Source organism: Agelaius tricolor, unplaced genomic scaffold, assembly GCF_023055355.1.
Source record: "Agelaius tricolor isolate 1412-34295 unplaced genomic scaffold, bAgeTri1.0.p SCAF_3, whole genome shotgun sequence".
In the NCBI taxonomy this organism is placed as follows: domain Eukaryota; kingdom Metazoa; phylum Chordata; class Aves; order Passeriformes; family Icteridae; genus Agelaius; species Agelaius tricolor.
This window is the reverse complement of record NW_027269263.1, coordinates 28951406-28958722: the sequence shown is the minus strand read 5'-3', so window position 1 is coordinate 28958722 and position 7317 is coordinate 28951406. Positions and strand designations below refer to the sequence as shown.

Here is a 7317-nt window from a genome sequence, read left to right as displayed (position 1 = left end):
GAAATTTATGTAGAAGCATGCAGGAGACTACCTATTTCAGCCCAAAACCACTTTGCAAGAGTAATAGAAATGTTCTCTTATAAGCATTTAAAGAGAATTACTAGCAAAACAACAGCAAAGTGACAGAGGTTTAGAATGTTGACAATAGATATGGAAACATGATTTACCTAGAAAACTTAATCAGAAAAACAGGAATGGATTCTCCATTCCATTATCATCTTTGAGAGAAGGTATCACCCTTGGTGTCTCTCTTGCTCCTTTCTTGGGCATGGCCTGCAGGCTAAAGAGGAAAAAGAAACAAGAAGGATTTTCTTTAATACATACAAATCACCAAAATACATTGTGGCCTCCTAAAAGAGAGTGTGTTGGTGGCTGTGGACCAGCACTGCTGACTTCTCTACCTGAGTTAATAATATAAAGCACCATACTAATTAGCAGATTAAAACCAGAACTTGTAAGGTAGGGTTTGCCTGACCTATTTGAGACTACACCTCTACTTTATGATAGAATTAATTTGCCCTAGCTGTTCCTGCCTATCCTCATTGATTTGCATAATGAAATACATCTCAGTCAGATGAATTAAGTTCCTAGAGAAATGGCTTAATATAGCTTTTGAGAGGACAGCAGATAAAAGGCAGCAGCTCTTTTCATGTTATTTTTATTAACGTCGCTGCCCAAATTATAGTGTTACACTAGAAAATTTGAAGAAAAAAAACTTTTTCAAGTTTGTTCTCCATGGTTTTCTACCATTACAATGAATTAACTTCAGGGAGGTCGTCTCAGTCTTCAGAGGGTGATAAAGCAATTAGGTCCATTTTTTCCTGCTGACTGCTCTCCAAATTCTAAGGACTCTGGACAAAAGATATTTTTGTTAAAATGTCAGCACTCTTTCCCTTCAACTCTGATGCAAGACTTCACAATACACTATTCTGATCTTTCCCTCCTTACCCCCTCAAGCAAAATTAGGATGCATCTACTCAGCAGTTGACTAGTTATTTTTAAAAGAGCTGGGCTGGGAAGATAAGGTGTGAGGTAACAACTGTAAAGATACACAACTGTTTGCATACAGTTTCTGTACAGAATGTAGAGCACTACTGTGACCCAGATAGATTAAAGGATTTACTGTCTCTGGGTGTGGGTGTGCTACAAGTCTCCAGGCCTGTCCTAGCAAAATTTTAGTAGGATTTTTTTTTTCTCCCTTGCTATTATCTAGTTCATTGACTTCTGAAACACTGCTGACCTTCACACTTTCTCACATATCAGCTTGCATGACATTTACCTGATCAGACTGAAAACAATATTGATGCTGCGCTCTACAGATTCATGGGCCAGCACTGACTGTGACCTCAGTTATCATCCATAGTCAGATCACAGTGCAGAATCAGTGATTTTCCTCTTTTTGTTCTTGTGTTCACTCGGGCAACAACATTGTCCTATGACCTATTTTAGCTTGTAATTCAAAAACAATCAAGATGACTCAAAGTGAAAAGACTAAAGCAACAAAACTTCTTGTTTCAATAAACATCCACATTCCTTTCCAATGTATGTGTTACTGAAATTTGAAGAATAGAAAAGTAGATAAAATGTGGCTTTGATTAAAGCCAATATTTGTTAGGGTTTTATAGCTTGGTTATGAAGAACCTACATAATCAATAAGTTTCAGAGCATTGGTTAGTTATTAAATTCATTCAGATGAAAAAAAATGCCAGGAATAGTAATCATGACTTTGGAAGAAATCTTTTTTTTTTTGCTAGAAAACCCATTTTTAACATTATGGATTTGGTTTGTGGTGGTGTTCTTGTTAATGAGAGATTCAAATTAATTTCAGCTGATGCCAGGGAAAGAACATGTTCAGCGTTGTTGAGTCATACATATGTGAGGAATATCACTGCTGTTTTATTAGACTGTGAAATTACTACTCACTCTTACAGAATAATAAAAAATGTATTATGGAAAGGGTCTTTATGCAATTTCTAGCTATAAATGATAGATAGGTTTTGTACTCGAGGCAGTAATATTTTCTCTAAATGCATACCATATAGCACTTCAATTTGAAATGAGGGAATAGCCTACCCAAACTCAAAACCATATGCTATGGATAATGCCCTGTGGAATTTGCAAGCAGACTTTTAGTATAATTATTACTTCTTAACAGCATTATGGAGGAGAATGAAGCAATGGATGACAGGATTTTAAGTACTGTAATCTAATTTAGATATAGAATTCTAATTATTGATTGTTTTTTGATCTAATGTGAAAGTAAAGGTTGTTCAGAGAAGAGAGAGATTTTACTTACTTCAATTTATCCAACCATTTCTCAAGAAAGAGTTGCAATATTGCTTAATTAAAAAAAATAAAAGGAAAAAGAATTTAGTTTCACATGGGGAAATAAACCTGTGGAAACACAATTTAAAGAAGATTTTATTATCCTCAGTATACTCAATATCCTGTATTAGAAAGAAAATGGAGTGAACTTTTGGTAATTATAAAGTGCTAAATTTTCTATTTCTGTTAGCGTAAAGGAATAAATTAAGTATTGTATATTTTAATAATCAGGATATACAAATTGGTAAACTTACAACATTATTTCTAAAATTTTACTGGGAAGATATGGAAAAACAGAGAAATGTTTTAGCATTTTTTTAATTTCAATGAAATTAAAATTTAATAAAATGTATGTACTAAATGAATGACCACTTGTATCTCAAAACCACTCATTACCTTTATTACACTCAGATATTACATGATAAGGAAAATTGCTCAAGCAAAAATTTCTTAATTTATGCAAAGTTTTTATCTTCAGAGATCATAGAAAAGCTAGTTTAAAGTTTTTATAAAAAATTTTGTATGCTTTCTGTTTTAAATAAAATTTTAGGGATTAAATAAACAAATCTCACAGAAATGTTCATGTCCTTCTGGTCTATTTATTAAGATTTTTATTTCATATCTTTGCTTTCCTTCATTTAGTTATAGTTAGAACCCCCCACTGCTGAAGTACAGAGGCAGAGATGCTAAAAAAGGAATAACCTCAAGCACCTACTGGGGCTTTGTGTCATGTGGACCTGCTCTCTCAAAGGTTAGATGATGACATATATCTTTAAAAAAGCTGAAAATATCCATCATAAGCCAGACTGCGTTCTTCTTTCTATGACCTGAATTACATCAATGGGAAATTTTTGTGAACAGAAGGTTGTGTCAAGATATATTAAAAAAAAAAACAACAACAAAAAAAACCCAACCAACCAACCAAAAAAAAGTGAAAAACCAAAATGTTAATCTCAGTGGAAAGTGCCTTATTTTCAATTTGGTGACTAAATATGACAAATGTAAATTAAGGATGTAGGTTTGAAATTACTCTACTCATTTTCTTCCCTAACATTTACTTAACTACACAGTCTGAAACATGTTGATTTCTGGATACCATTCAGTCATTATTAGAGTTAATTTTGGTTTTTAATTTAGATTAAGCAATAGTTTCTTGCTAAGAGTTCCAAGCTTTCCTTGAAAAACACAATCCACACCCAGAAATCCTTTTAAAAGACCTTTGTTACTATCCAGAAACACTGAGGGCCAAACCCTAAATAATTTATACAGCTATTAAGATTAAACAGCAAAAACCAAAAAAAAAATGTTTAGTGGGTGAGGGACAATAGATGTAAGAACATCCAATAAACCAAAGCAAATACAATACAGAGCTAAAAGGGAACCATGAAAGTTCAAGGTTCATTTTGAAAAGAACTTAATACATTTAATTATTTTCCTGACCCTGTGGACATGTGGTCATCTTACATGTAATACCTTTCTCCAACAATTCCATTTGGTAACAGTATTTGAGATTCATTCAGACCACTAAACAGCTCACCTTTTTCTTTCATTCTTTTTTTTAAATTTTTTTTCCTTTTCTCCCAAGAACCATAGGTAGAAGGGTTGCTTTCTCCTTATGGATTTTTTTTCTGCAGACTTTTTTTCCTGGAAAGCCACTTCTGAAAGTTAAACCAAAACAAAAGTTGTGTGGATGCCTGTATATTATTAAAATTTGGTTAGAAAAAAAATTAATGATCTACTCAGACTTAAATTTGAGGCCTAGCTTAATGGACTGAAATGTTTCTTTAAAAATACTTGGTTAGAAGATTAATTAAAAAAAAGCTTCCTTCCCACCAGATTAAACCATATATCTGCATAGTCTGGATATCCTGTGGAGCTATTTGTGTACTAGTTAGCAGTGACTGACAGGGCTACCCAGTGTGTCAATGTGTCTCTTGTTTTGGTTTATCAGATAACTGGTGAAATGTAACACTGATGGTGTCAGATTCCTATTTACAATATTGTTGGATAAACAAAAACTGCGTAGGGTTGTTTGGGATTTCTCACTCATTTGAATTCTTAAATTGTCCTTTCTTGTAATGTCCCTGTTTCTAATTAGCAGCATTTAAGAGGGGCTTAACTTGCTTTTTGCCTTACTGAACAAACCATGTCCAATTTCACATGCAAGAAGAGCTTTCTACTGTTATAGTTTATGCCACAGAAAAACACAAATAAAAACATGCAATGATATTTTTTCTTTACTTCCAGGCTTAGGTTGGCCACCTCGATAGAAATTATTTGTATATGAAAACAATTTTATACTGTGCAGAATGAAGTTTATACTGTGTGGAAAGATGTTTTTGGTAGCATAGAATAATTCAAAGGCTTCTTCTCAATAACTCAAATAGCTATACTGACTGAAAATTCCAGCAGATATTGGGAATTCTCAGTTTTGACTCTACACAACTAGGAGGGTTTAAAAATCAGTTCATTTTACTAATGAACTTAGTTCACCCTAATTAGATAAAAGCAAGACGAGTAACCCAAAGAAACCTGACCTTAGATTAGCTACTCCAGATATCCAGCTGCAGTAGATAATAAGAAACATAAAGTCCCAGAGAACTTCCATCTCTGAAATGTCTTTCCAAACTCTTATTATTTAGGCAACAGCTTGTGACATGGTCTTCATTATTTATATTTTATTATGTCATTATTGAAATATAATATTTAGTATGTCCAATATAGTACTAAACTTGTACTTCTGTCAGAATAAGCAATTAATCTCCAAATTTACTCATGCACAAAATTCTTTTTCAAGAGATCACTAAAGTTTACAGAGGAGTAAGATTCGAGAATACCGAAATTTACTGATGTTATCAGACTTCTCTCTGTTGTTTTGTCAGCTTCTCAATTTCCATCAATTATCCTGCACTAAAAATACAATGAAAAGCCTTGATTAATACAGAAATGGAATCTGACAGATATTATATCTCCTATTTTGAATGACTGAAAATTTACTTCCATGAAATTTAAATAGGTTAAATAAATTATTATTAATCTAATACTTTAAATTAAGTTTATGCAACAATAATGAAGTATATATAAGTTATAGAAAGGTAAAGTTCATTCAAATCAACACTCTGGTGACCTTAAAAAAATTCTACAATGTCCATTTATTTGCATTATCTTCTCCTGAAATCTGAATCTGAATATAATTAAAGTATGACTCTAGAATGAAATGCAGATTGACATGATTCATAAAGCAATCCCTCTGTATTGTAAACTCTGCAATGGTCAACATGCTGATGAACGAAATAAAGAAAGAGGACTACTGCTGACCTATTACACACAGACAGGGTGGAGTTAGGATTATTTTTTTGAGGACCTTACAGTTACATTTTTCTTATGAGTCAAGCCATTGGCTGGCATTCATCTGGAATTTCATGTGTTCCAAAGTGGTGGTGACATCTCCTTTTGTGATGTAGGAGAAACAATGGGTTGCCTTTCTCCTTATCCTTTCATTGAACATCTTTAGAGGACTCAGTTCAAAGTACTTGGATAATACCTGGGACATCAGCTTGAATCTTTCATGATAGGATGAATCTTTCATGAATCTTTCATGATAGAGACTGTGCCCTCAGCTAGCTCGTTGTGTTTCTTCACTTTGCAAGTTTTCTCACTTTGGAAAAATGCTATTTCAGTAAAGCAATATACGTTATAAAGGAAATCTTTTGCTCTACTTGGGAGAAGTATCAGCTTCAGATAGATGCACTTATACCATTCACAAGCTATTTTATTTTATCTTACTTGCATGACCATCAAGTGTGAGTAACTGTTGTGGATCATCATTGTTAGGCAGACAAGCTCCATAAAGCCACTTGCTCATGTTCCCCACAGAGGTGTGGAGGAGAGATTTGGAAGGGCAGAAAGAGAACATTAATTGATTGAGACAAAGACCATTTAATAGATAAAGCGAAAGCTGCATCCAAAAGTAAAACAAAATAAGGAATTCACCCACCATCTTCATCAACAGGGACATGTTCTGCCACCTCCAGGAAAACAAGGTTCCGTCATGCCTAATGCTTTCCTGGGAAAACAAACACCATAATTCTTTCATTCCCTCCTCTTTCTCTCAGCTTTTATTGCTAGGCACAACATCACGTGGATTGAATATCCCTATGGTCAGCTGTCCTGGCTGTGTCCCAACCCTTGTGCACATCCAGCCTCCTCAGTGGTGGGGTGGTGTGAGGGGCAGGAAAGGCCTTAATGCTGTGTGAGCACTGCTCAGCAGTGCCTGAAACAGTGGTGTGTTGTCAACTCTATCTGCAAAAAGTCCAGAACATACACTATGTGTGCTGCTATGAAGAAAATTAACTCTCTCCCAGACATAATGGGTACAATAACAAAACGGCATCACACGAGATAGTTCTCTGGGCAAAAGAACTAAGAATTCTTGCAAAGTTAGGATAAAAACCAGAAAAACTTCCAGAGGTCTGTGAAGTGTTCTCTAAAATACTTCAAAACTAAACTTTAATCCACATCAGGCAGAAGCAGACCCAGTGTACCAAATAGTGACGACAACATAAGTTAATATGCTCCTCATGCAACATAAATTATGGAACATAATCCAAAGATTAAAGTATTCTCTGCTGTCCTCTATTAAATTATAGGAGCTTGGGAAGAAAAAACAAATAAAGCATGACTTCAAAAGAGAAGTTGATGTCCAAGAGAGGAAAAAATAATTTTCTAAATATGTAGGAAGGAAATTTTGGGCACATTAAGTCAGTCATACCATTTACTCACCTACCAACATATCCCTTCACATAGTACAGCTTTGATCTATTTTAGTTTCTCCTTCTTTGTATGAGTTATCTAAATAAACTGAAAACTGATTTGCTGAGGGATAAGAGGTACTCAAAAGTGTTGATAACTTTCTGAATTGCCTAAGGCAGAGTGGGGAAGCAATTTTCAAAAGTGAGAATTATGTCCATGTTATTAATGTAGTCAATATTT

At 34.2% G+C, this 7317-nt stretch overlaps 1 long non-coding RNA gene across 1 annotated transcript; it reads right to left on the bottom strand.

Moving 5' to 3' along the window:
* Positions 1 to 243: 243 nt before the first annotated feature.
* Positions 244 to 3950, bottom strand: LOC139588696 (uncharacterized). The gene is made up of 3 exons (XR_011678775.1): positions 3863 to 3950; positions 2297 to 2339; positions 244 to 280 (listed from the first exon to the last, which is right to left on the bottom strand). It is a non-coding gene; the product is annotated as an uncharacterized lncRNA (long non-coding RNA).
* Between the last annotated feature and the right edge of the window lie 3367 nt (positions 3951 to 7317).